Source organism: Pinus tabuliformis, chromosome 2_2 (assembly GCF_031772625.1).
Source record: "Pinus tabuliformis cultivar Carrire ecotype Pingquan chromosome 2_2, CPIR1, whole genome shotgun sequence".
Classification (NCBI taxonomy): Eukaryota; Viridiplantae; Streptophyta; class Pinopsida; order Pinales; family Pinaceae; genus Pinus; species Pinus tabuliformis.
Genome location: NC_142300.1, coordinates 683,902,562 through 683,915,115, shown reverse-complemented (window position 1 = coordinate 683,915,115; position 12,554 = coordinate 683,902,562).

The window sequence follows — 12,554 nt, the reverse complement described above, 5'->3', positions numbered from 1 at the left end:
ATTCTATTGAGGAATTAATTTGAATTAAGCGACCTATAGCTGATCAGAAGTTGAGGAGTTAATTCGGATTAAGCAACTTGTAGCTGATCAGAAGTTAAATAGTCCTATTACAATTCAATTTAAGCCAATTGTAGTGTTAACACCCAGGTTGTTCCCTATGACTCCCAAGGGAATACGGCCGGGGTAACCACTAACCAATCTTTGGATCATTGTTTCTAGCCAAACTGTGATCAGAGAGGGCTCTCTCTTTATGATTTGTAACTGTTTGTGATAAGGTTTTAGGCTAGCTATTGTGTACTGGTTTTTGTTTATGTTTTGGTTGATGAAACTCCTTTTAGGTTCTAGTGAAGTAGTTTTCTGAGAGGTTGAGTACCATTGGGCAATGGAGTCTGTGGCTATATGTGTTTGAAACTTTGAGATGAAAGATGGGACTTACAGGGCCATTTGAGTGCTTAATAGAACAGATTTTTTGATTAGAAGACTGGAAACAGGTAACACAAACAGTGACAGCATTTAAGAATTTTCACTTGTTATCTATATGTTCCCAACAGACAGCTTTAAGAAGAGAAAACAAAGGTCTTAGGGGCAAAAGTTGAATCCCTGAGAATGACTGTCACAGTAAAAAAAACACAGTTTTGAATTGCAGCAATTAAGAATTACAATTCTGTCACTGTATCCGAGGAAAACATGTATAATAGCTCAGTTTGAGTCCAGGGTAAACATGGTTAAATCCTGGGACTATCCTTTCACCTTGCTATCAAGTGTAAAACATTTGAACAACAAAAGAGAACAAAAGACTCAAAAACACATAACAAAGAGATTTGAGAATACTTGCTGTTTTATGCAACACCCTGGAATCCTGTAACATTCATCTTTCACCACAATACATCAAAGAACACCAAGCCTTGGAAATTCCATTCTTCCTTTGTATTAATTCTCTGAAAATGTTACAACGAGCTAGAGCTCTTCAAAAGAAAATAACAACAACCCCTTTCACTGCTGTGAAGGGTGAATATATACTTGCGGTCATTTACAAAATATCTGAGTCCTGAGTTATCTCAGATTTTACTTTCTTACCAACTACTTAAGATATTATGGCCAAAATTTAATGCAGCATTGATTACAGAGTACAGGCATTTTAATGCTCTGTCAGAAGATATTTTAGCCTTTGGAGACAGCTAAGTCGGTCGAGATTTTCTGAGTAAATGCTGGAAAATCTGTCTTCAATGCTTTGTATGCTGTGTCTTGGACTTGTCACCTGTGATTGTGACTGTTGCCTGTGGTGAGTCAATGGTCCTGCTGAGTTGGCTCAGCCTCTGCCTCTTCCCTGTAGATATTTTCCTCAAAACTGTGCCTGCGCATGTGTGCTTATTTAGCTGTAGAAATAGCGCTACTGATTCTGGCCTGACAGAACTGTTTGTGTTAAATTTCTCCAGGCATCCTGTGTGGGCAGTTGGTGTGCTAGGATTGCACCCAGAGTTTCATCTGCTTCTGTAAATTTGAAGAAGTTAGGTGGTGTATCAAACAGATGGTCAACTTCATTCATTAGGAAAAACAGGTTCTCCACCCTGTCATACATACTCTGCCCTGTGGCTGGCCCTGGCTCTGCTGAAGTGCTGGGTGGTTGTGCAATCTCTGCCACTGCATGGGCATCAATCCTCTTGTTGTAATTGTCCAGGGTGAGCAGTCTTCCTACACTGCTTAAGATGCTGGGGAGGCCTCTGTTCTGCAGAGTCACGAATTTTTCCAGGAATCTATTGATCTCAGTTTGCATATCCTGGGTCCTCCTCTCCAATGTTCCAACCAAGTTTCTCAATGTAATGACTCTCTTTGCTACAGCAATTGCTTCTGTCCTGTTAGTGATTCCCATGACAGCTAATTGAGAGCTAGTCTTATAGTTCAGAGTGTTGATTATCCTTGTAGCAGTTTCTGGCATGTGTCCAAGGCTTGCCCTGGCTCTCTGTATTTCTCTGTTTGCTTTGGTGATGAGCACCATTTGCTCATCCATGGTCTCAATATATTGCCACTGTTTGGCAATGGACCGCCCAATATTGCTCCACAACACTGCTTTCATTTCAGCTGTCACCTTTTCTAGTGCAAGCTCCTTCTCTAGTTCAGCAATTCTCTTTTTAAGAGCTTTCACCTCTCTGTCCTTGGCTGCCTCATTCTGCTTGCTCCTGTCAAACCTTTCATTTACCTTAGCCAAGGTTTTCTTAAGCTCATCCAGCTCTTTCATTTGAGATTCCATGGCTTGGATCTCAACTTGCAGCTTTTGCATGTCTAAGCTAGCAGCCTGTTCTGTTGTTGTAGTTGTTGCTGCTGTGGATGGTGCTGTAGTTTCTGTTTGCTGAGGAGGAGGAGTAATCTTGGGAGGGGTTTCCTCAAGATTTATTATGACAGGAGGAGTCTGGGAGGGTTGGCCCTCTTCTCTTTGCTTCAGTGTTTCCTGTAGTGCTGCCTTTGCAGCTTCAGTTTGTCCTAGCTGGTCCTGAGTCCTAACCAGCTCTTTGTATAAGGACACCAGCAGATCTGTAGCATCCTTCTCTTGCCTTTGCTGGGCAACTTCATCTGTCTGTGGATGGATGGTGGCCGGGAGTTTGATCTTCTTTCTTAGGGCTGCCATGTCTGCATCCCTTATCTTCAGGAGCTCTTGGATGCCTTTGACATCTTTAGGGTCATGCCCTATCTCTATGATTACCTCTTCCAAGGACTTGATCCTATTGTCCTTGGCCTGTGATGAAGCTCTTTCTAACTCCAGCTGAGAAGCTGTGTTGTCCAGGCTGCTCTTTAATTTGTAATTCTCCAATGTCTCATCTGCCAGGGAGGCATACACCATTTCCCCAGTCTGCTTATGTAGTTCAATCTTGTCCATGGGGTGTATGTCTTTGGCAAGAACCTCCATGTTGGTTCTTAGATAGTCTGAGGCGGACTGAGGCTACAAAGCTGTAGGCATGAAGTGGCTCATTATCATTTTGCCTTCGCTCACATTGAAAGCAGACATGAGTCTCTGCTGGTTGCTAGGAGCTAGGTTCAACAAGTGATCATATAGCTGTACTTTTATGGGATCACTCCTCCTTTTTATATCAATGAATTGCTGTTTTATACTCGACTGTCCCTTTCTTGTTTGACTGGAGGAGCTGACCTCTCCTCCCATTGTCATGTCATGTCCTCGCTGGGATGAGCTGGCCGAAAGTTCTCCACTGGGTGGGCCCATACCCATGGCTTGCCTTACTGCAATGTCCTCCTCTTGGGAGTCATTCAGTCTTTGTCTCTTCTCTCCCCTGATGAAAGATGAGGTGTGGGGGGTCTCTCTCTCCCTTTTCCTTGTCACATCCTCCTTTTGTGGTGTTTGGAGGACTGATGTGTCAATATTGGTGTCTGTCCTGGGAGGCACATTTGTTTGAGGCTGCTGCTCAGTATTGCCAAGTTGATCTGTCCCCTTTTCCTGCTGCAAGGGCTGTTCACTGGACTGTGCTTTTTCTTGTTGCTGTCCCAGTTCTTGCTGTTCCATTTCCTCTTGCTGCTGTAGCAAGGTGTCCACTTGTTCCTCTGTCAATACAGGTGGATGTTCCACCTGTTTACCTTTGTCTTTGCTTGCTGCCTGGGATGTCTTCTCAGTGGTTTGCTGCTGTGCTGCTGAAGATCCAGCAGCTGTTCCACTTTGCTTTCTGTAGGAGTGGGGCACCTGTGCACAAGTTTCCAAGTCAGTTTCCTTTTGTACATTCCTGGCTTCTTTCTCAAGCAATTCTACCTCAGTGAGTTGTTCTATTAGTGTACCCTCTTCCCAATCTAGTGCATTGGCATACTTTTCTATTTCCGGTTGTCTTTTATGTGCATAGTTGCCCAGTCTGTATCTAATTCTCCTGAGGGAGATACTATGATTGGGGTCATAAGGAATCCACTCAAAACTGGTCTGCAATCTGAGGCCTTCCAGGATGCTGTGTGCCTCTTTCCATCCTTCCTCTTTCTTGTTATACAGGAAGGAACCTAGCTGGCTTCTCACCTTCAGTTGTGACTTCTTGTTTCTACTCTGAAAATGAAGGTAATCTGAGTTCCCAAACTGCCTGAAATACTCCAAGGCAAAAAGCCTCATGGGGACATACCTTGGCAACCTAAATGGGTTCATTTCACAGCCATATATTCTAATGACTGTGTGGTTCTGGTAGAAGTACCAGTTGCCAATATTGTAGGATTTGTTCAGATGTAGAATCCTCCTCATTTCATCGGTTAATCTAGGAGGAGGAGTGCCTTGCAGAACTGTTAGGGCCGGATGAACAAATAGATCAATGAACTCACAGTATGTATAGGGTGATACTGAGGTAAAATGAAACACAGAGGTCCAGAAAACAACTGATCTTGGGCTTCCTTGGGCATTGAGTGGCCTCAAAGGAACAGAGAAGGTAGCTGGCTGATAGAAAAGGAATAAATGATAGATATATGAGGAGTACCTGAACAGTCTCTCCCTTTTCAGATTCATGAACTGATCATGGATCTTCTCTGCTATGTAGGTTGCATAATCATACTGCACAGCTGGAGGCTTACCAGGGGCAAACATGGACAGCATTGCCATTATACTTTCATCTACATCTTCCAGCCCCCTGAACCCTAGGACATAGCTAATTAGGTCCACCAGCATTCTGCCCAACTCATTCAGATAATGATACCCAATAGGAGGGGTTCTGACTGTTTCAGAGCTTGGTGTGACAAACAGTTGGTTAATTTTGATGATCTGGTCACTGGACAGCTTGATCCCTGTGTTAATCAGATTCTGCATGGACAGAGGGGTCAATTTCTTGGCTGTATTGAAGTGCAGCATCTGGTTTATGCTCTCTGGGGTGATCTGGAACAGGACTAGGCCTGTGGGGCTTATGACTGCCCTTTGGCTGGGGTCATAGCATTCCTGGCAGCTGTAAATGAGCTCTGGCATTGGATTGACTTGGGGAAGGTTGTATATGGGCAAATTTGACTCCCAAATCCCCAAGATATCTGCTCCACTGAGGTGCTGGGCTCTTAGTTCATTCAGCATTAGCACATTATACTTGGTTCCCATGGGAAACCAATCCAGCATTTGGTAGTCCATGTCTCCCAGGGCTTTCCATGCTAGTTCTTGGTGAGGGGCATTGATGGGCTTAATGTTTAGTGCAATAGGGGTCTCCATAGCTGTTCAAGTTACCAGAATTGCAAATAGACAGGTGGAATGGTGAAAACACAGTCTGGAGGCAGTCTTCTGTGAAAACAGTTGAGGTTTTGAGTGTTCAAGGGGAATTCTCTCAGTAGCAATTGAAATACTACTGGAGTCTAGTGACAGAACCTCTCTGTGGTGTAACTGAACTCTCTTACAGGGTGAATTATGTCTATTAGCAATTCTGCCGGGAAAACGCAGAATTACAGAGGTTTAATGGGAATTGCAGGTTTCTAGAGCTCTGCAGGTGTTTCTTGGCCCTCACAATGATAATGCTGGACGAATGAAAGGGAATGAACGGTGCAAATATAGTTTTTATGGTTCTATTATCCCTGTGAGCAATTTTGAGCTTAATGAAGGTCGTATGGAGGGCGAAATGGTCTAAATACCTGTAATTCGACGAGCAGAGGTTGAAACACAGGTGCACAGGTGCTTTTTGAGGAGGTCGCCCGGGCTAATCGGCTGGTTGGCGAAAATTCGAGCTCAAACGGTCAAGCAGAGCGCTCAGTAAAAATCACAGTGAAAATGGTAAAAACACGGGAAAATTTGGTAAATATGGGTCATTTTACCATTTGGCGCTTTTTTCTGCTGACGTCAGCATGACGTCATTGGTGGGTCATGGTGAGGTGACGTCAGCTGACGTCATCGGGCGACGTGGCAGAGGGCGACTGGTCAAAGGTGCGGCGAGGTGGCAGCCCAGTCAGCAGTGAGGTGGGCCAATAACATAAGCGGGTACGGGCAGGCAACGACGTGGCGGTGAATTAGCGGCGGGTAGGTGGCGGTTAACGTGCAGCGGTCACGGTTAAGGCCTTAACCGTTGCAGTCTCCCGGGGCGGTTAAGGTACGGCGCGGAGGATGTCAGAGCGGGCTCCGAGATGGTTTAACGCCCGACGCGTGGAGGAGGCGTGACAAGGCGCAACGTCACTTCCCCGGAAGTTAACGTGCGGTCACGGGAGGCGCTCCGATATTGCTGTAGGCCGTCGGATCTGATGGGCTTGATCCGACGGCTGGCGGAGGGGAAAGAAGCGCGTCAGATATTGTGGGCGGAAAAATCAAATTTTATGGGTTTTTTGTGGGTTTTGCAAATGTTTTGATTAAACCACCATGCGGTAGGATTGGGAAACGTGCCAGAGGCGGGCATTTGACCTTTGCAAAGGTTTTATAGGCAAAATGGGTTCGGAAAGTGGGTTTTAGCAATGCAGAGGTGATTTGAAGGCAAATTGACTTGCAGCAAAGGGGAAATGGGTGGAATAGGTTCACCAAAGTGGCCAGATGCCATTTGGTCCCTTTTTTGAAAAATACACGGCTATTATGCCTAGGGGAGGGAATATACATAAGATTTGGGGTTTTATACACCTTAGTGTTAATAATATTAGGGGTGGGGTAAGATAAGGGAGGTTATATAGTAGAATTAGGAGTTAATATGAATGAAGGAGGGGAATTTAGAAAGGGGGTGTTAGTGATGGAGTAGAGAGGGAAAGAGAAGAAGTTAGTGATGCTCTTTGCTGTAATTTCATGGAATTCACCACTTTGTTTGCTGATAGATCAATTGCCTTGGCAAGAGACCTATTGATACTTGTGTAATGGTGATCATATTCTTTCTGCAACCACAACTGCCTACCCAACTATTTTGCCTAGCATTTTTTGTTTCTTCTTGGAGGGGCACTTGAACTTGCAACCCTCAATTGCCTTTTCTTTTCTTTGGCTTTTTCCTCTTTTCTCTCTATCTACTTCTACCCTTATGTCTTCCAAGGTCCCAGATTAAACTTTTGGGAACCTTTGTTTCTCTACCTGAACTACTTGTCTGCCAAGATTAAGCTGTTTGGACAGACCTTTTTCTCTATTCTACAACTCAAAATTGAAACATGGCATGATCCAGATTAAACTGTTGAATCATCCACAAAAATTGAAATAAGGTCCTCAATACTAGAAACACTTTACCCAGCTCTTGCTTTCTAAGAAATATGGGATCTTTGGGATACCAAAGCAGAGCATATTTGGCTTTTCTCTTGCCAATCATGAAATATGAAACCTATTACTATAGGTATCCAACAGTGGCTCCACATGGGGATGGTTTTTCTTTTGAAAGACCAAGAACAGCAGGTCAGATTGCCTTGTTGCTTGACTGCCCATCTTTGTCTTTAAAATCTGCTGCATATAATCTGTCAAAATAGTGTGCTTCTTTCTTGGAGAACCTCTGATTCTATCTGCCTGTTGCTGCTAGGTGCAGCATTTGGGAAAACCTCTTTATACAATTTAAATCAAAAGAGAATATGTACAATTGCATATATACAATGAACCTCTGAATTTCTATCATAGTGAACAGTCAAAATAGTGCTTCAGCATCCTGCCATTGACAGGACCTTCATCCAGTTCAGTTATAGTCAAGCTTTTTAGGAAGTAGGTGTTATTACCTTGTACTGCTTGGACAGCAAATGGTCCTTTCCATAAAGAATCAAACTTCCCATGTTTTCCTTTCTCTTCTCTTCTTGCATCCCACTTTAAAACTTTGTCCCCTACATTGAAATCTTCAGCTTTAGTTCTTCTGTCAAAGGCCTTTTTCAGTTTCTCTTGTAGTATCTGCACTCTGCTGAAAACTTGTTCTCTGGTCTGCTGTAGACAAATTATCTGGTTAATCCTTCTTTGCATGTCATTTGGCTCTGCTTGGCTTTCTTGTAGAAGTTTCATAACTGGCACTCCTAGTGATGAAGGAAATCTGGCCTCTAATCCATAGACTAACTCATATGGGCTGGTCCCAATTGATCTTTTGGTGGTTAATCTGTCTGCCCATAAAGCATTTACTAGTTTCTTATGCCAGTTCTTTTTGTTCTCTTCCAGCACTTTCTTTATGATGTTTATCAGGCTTTTGTTTGATGATTCAGCAAGACCATTTCCTTGAGGATAGTAAGCTGTAGAATGGCCCAAAGTAATGTGAAATTTATGGCAAAAGTTTACCATCTTCTTGGATCTGAAGGCAGCAGCATTGTCTGTTATTATCTTGTCTGGGCAGCCAAATCTAGCCAGTATATTGTTCTCCAAAAATTGAATGATTACTGAATCATTTGCTTGTCTGCATGGGGCAGCTTCAATCCACTTGGTGAAGTAGTCTGTTGCTGTTAGAATCCATCTGTGTTGTCCTGAAGATGAGGGGTGAATTTCTCCAATGAAATCCAAGCCCCATTGTTGAAAAGGTCTCTCTGTTGCAATGGGCCTCAAAGGAAGTGGCAGCAACTGTCTTTTGCCTTCAAACAGTTGGCACTTGTGGCATGATGTTGTGAATTTCTTCATATCTGAGAACATAGTGGGCCAGTAATAACCAGCCCTTAATATCTTGTCCACAGTGGACTTCCAGTACAAATGTCCACCACAGTCTCCAGCATGGAATTCTTGCATAATATTGTCAGTTTCACTCTCAAGAAGACAGTGCAGCAAAATACCTTCATGGTTTTTCCAGAGTAGATTCTCATCTATCACACAAAATTTAGATGTTTTCATTTTTAGGAACCTAGACTTAGTTCTGGACAGTCCTGGGGGAGCACACAGGTTTTGTAACACATAACAGATATCAGAGTACCATGGAGATTGTTCAAAGGCTACATTGATCTTTGGAGTCGCCAGCTCTGTTTCACTGTCCAGTTGGTTGATATCTAAGGCTTGGAAATTTGCTTCTGTCATTAACTTGGCCAAACCTTGCCCTTTTATCAGCTTTGTAGGCTTTATTTCAATGTCAAATTCAAGTATGTTTGCAATCCATTTTCCTCTCCTTCCCTCTAAGTTTTCTTGTGTGAGAATGTCTTTGACAATAGGACTTGGTACATAAGCTACAACATGGGAGTAAAGGATGTAAATCCTAAAGTCTTTGATGGCTTTGATCAAGGCATAGGCTTGTTTCTCCATTATTTGGTACTTTAGGGGGGCATCTCTAAGAGCTCTGCTGAAAAAAGCAATGGGCTTTTCATTCCCTTGGTCATCTTTCTGTAATAAAACAGCAGCAATAGTGTGTTGGGAGGCAAAGGAGAAAATGATGAAGTCTCTGTCAAACTGAGGGTTAGTTAACACTGGGGTTTGAGTCAAGGCCAATTTTATACTTTCAAAAGCTTGTTTTGCTTCAACAGTCCATTTGACCTTTGAATCTTTCTTTAGCATATTGTTTAGTAATCTGATTAACTCTGCTAAATTTGGGATAAACCTTCTCAAAAAGTTGATTTTTCCCAAGAATCCTTGCAGCTCCTTGACATTCCTTGGGTGAGGCATTTGTAGGATAGCTTGTATCCTATCTGGATCAATTCTTATGCCATCTTTCGAAATGATGTGTCCTAGAAGTTTCCCTTCTTCTAAGCCAAATAATGACTTCTTGGGGTTTAAGGAAATACCATATTTCCTGCATGTTATGAAGATTTGTCTCAGATGTTTCAAGTGTTCTTGGTCAGATTTTGAAAAGGGTGTAAGATCATCTAAGTAAATGACCAAGAAATCATGAATTTCCTTTGCAAAAGCAATGTCCATTGCTCTCTGAAATGTTGCCCCTGCATTTTTCAATCCAAAGGGCATCTTCACATACTTGAAAGTACCCCATGGGGTAGTAAATGCAGTCTTGTCTTGATCATCAGGGTGTACCAGGATTTGATTGAAACCTGAGAAGCCATCCAACAATGATATTCTTGAGGCTCCTACTACTCTTTGAAGGATGTGGTCCATTTTGGGTAAGGGATAGTTGTCTTTGAGTGACACTAGGTTCAAATTCCTTAAGTCTACACAAAGTCTAATCTCACCAGTTTTCTTTCTTGTAGGGACCAAATTTGAAATCCACTCAGAAAACCTGATTGGTGCTATGATCCCAGCTTTGAACATTTTTTGTAATTCCTTTTCAATGGAAGGAAGAAGCACAGGATTGATTCTTCTCAATTTCTGTTTGAATGGTTTTTGATTAGGCTTGAGGGGAATGGTGTGCTGGATAACAGAGGTATCATAAGACTTCAAGTCTTCATAACCCCAGGCAAAGACATCTTGGAACTCTTTAAAGAGATCAACATATTTTGGTTTTTGGTCAGGGGGCAAAGCAGCAGATAGCTTTATTATTTTAGGCTTGTCAGTGGTACCAATGTTACATTCTTCAATTGTTGCATCTAATGGCTGCATCTTTGGTTTCCTGGGGACATCATTTGAGTCAAAAATATCCTCTAGTGGGGTAAGGCCTGCTGGAAGAAGATTGTCTTTGAGTTGTATGATTTCATCTTCAGCGTTGCTCAGCTCTTCACAGTCAATTTGGTGAATTTGCTGAATGTTTTCTTTGTTGAAAATGGTTGGACTGAGTAGTTGTTTTGCTGTCCTAGGTGACATTGGGTGGGCAGACTGTTGAAACTGTAATTGTGATTGACTTGCTCCATCAACAATTTGAGATTGACTTGCTGTCTCAAGGTCAATATTTAATCCTGTAAACTCTTGTTGCAAGGTTAAAAAGTTGTTTATTTGCCTGTCATTCTCAAATACTTGCCACTCTTTGACATTGTTTGGAATAGAAGGCCTATATTTGACCTCTGCTGTGAAACAATTGTTGGGTTGTAGTGGGAATTTGAAGGTGCTGGCAAATGTTGCCAAGCTGTGAGCATGGAGATTGTGGCCCCTTGGAATCTTTGTGATAACAAACTCGGAGAAAGTTTCTAGTATTTCAATTACAGCAGACCTATAGGACCTTAATCTTTTGTCATTGGTGACAAAATCCCCTTTTACTTGTTGAATTACTAGATCAGAGTCCCCCATGATTGAGAGGCTATGTGCTTGTAATGATTTTGCAATCTTGAGGCCTAGTAGCAGAGCTTCATATTCTGCCATGTTGTTAGTGCATTTAAAGTTCAATCTATAAGCCCGGCCTTGTGCACAGGTTTTCTCTTTGTTATGTATCCATACTCCAGCTCCTGCCCCTAACTTGTTAACTGAGCCATCAAACTCTAGGACCCACAGACTATCTTGCTGGTCAGGGGATCTTAAATTCTTTTCATGGGATGGCCATGTGAGCATGAGTTGAGGTTTCTTTTCCCATTTGTCTCCTAGGATAATTTCATCATTTGTTTGACAATTTTTGACAACTAAAGGAGGGTGAATGGGTACTGTTGGGCTGATTAAAATTTGGCAGGTGCCACTTGTTTGACCAATGTTTTGTTCTTGTATGGGTGTTTCGGTCTTAATGTCATTGCTTAAGGAGCTTGTGCTGTCATTGAAGAGGATGAAGGAGTCTATGTCCGAATGGACAGCATATATTGGAAAATTTTGAGGCTTTTCTTCACTGCTGACCATATATTTCATGAGTGTTTCCCTATAAAGTCTCTTGGGTTGTCCAAAGACAGAGATGGTTGCATATGACATGTCTAATTGCAGGGAGCCTTGGAGCTTGGCTCCCCATGATCTTGATAGGAGCATTCCATATTTGGGTGGGATATCAGCAACAACAACATCCATTAGAATGGTTTTGTTGGGAAATTGAACCAGGGACACACATAAATCCTTAATTAGGCCCAAGCATTTGACTTGACTAGAATCAAAGGAAAACAGGTCTTTGTATGGTCTTGTTATATCCAAATTTAATCTTTCCATGACTGCTTTTGGCATAAGGTTGTGAGATGCACCTGAGTCAAACATTGCATTATGCAGTATTTTATCATGAACATGTAAGCTGACATAAAAAGGTAAAACCCCTGTGACTACTGTTTTTCCATCTACCTCTGGGCCAAACAGTAATTCTGGAGTGTCATCTAGCACATTTACATCATCTTTGTTGTTGGTGAGCTGAAGGGATTTTTTGATCTGTTGCTTATATATGTCATGCTTGGCTAGCTCTGAAAGGGGAATTGCTATCTTTAACTTGCCAATCTCTGTTCCTAGGTCAAAGGGTTTATCCACCTGAATTTTAGGGTCACGGATAGCAGTCCTTTCCTTGTTCATTGAATCTTCTTGTTGGATTTCATCTTGATTTTGGAACCTGCCCCTCATGCCCATGTCTTGAGGGGTAAGGTTCGGATTTGGGTGAGAGGATGAGGTTGCTGTGGGCTCTTGTGGTGTGGACAGTAATTCAGTGACCTCCTCAACCACTACTTCCTTTGCAGGCAAGTTTGTTTTGTCATTAGGTTCAGTGACTGAGGTTTCTTTAGATTGCTGTTTCTCCTTTACCTTTTCAGGCTGATTTGCATTTACAGTCCGACTTCTTAGTTTGTACTGCTTATGGACTTCATAGACAGCAGTATCATATCCTTGTTTAAAGTCAAAGGATTCTCCTGATTGTGTTTGGAATGTTTTGTTTTCCTCCTCATCATGGTCTTCTTGTGTTAGGAAAACATGGCTTTTACCATCCAGACCTATTAAGTTGATCTCAGGATCT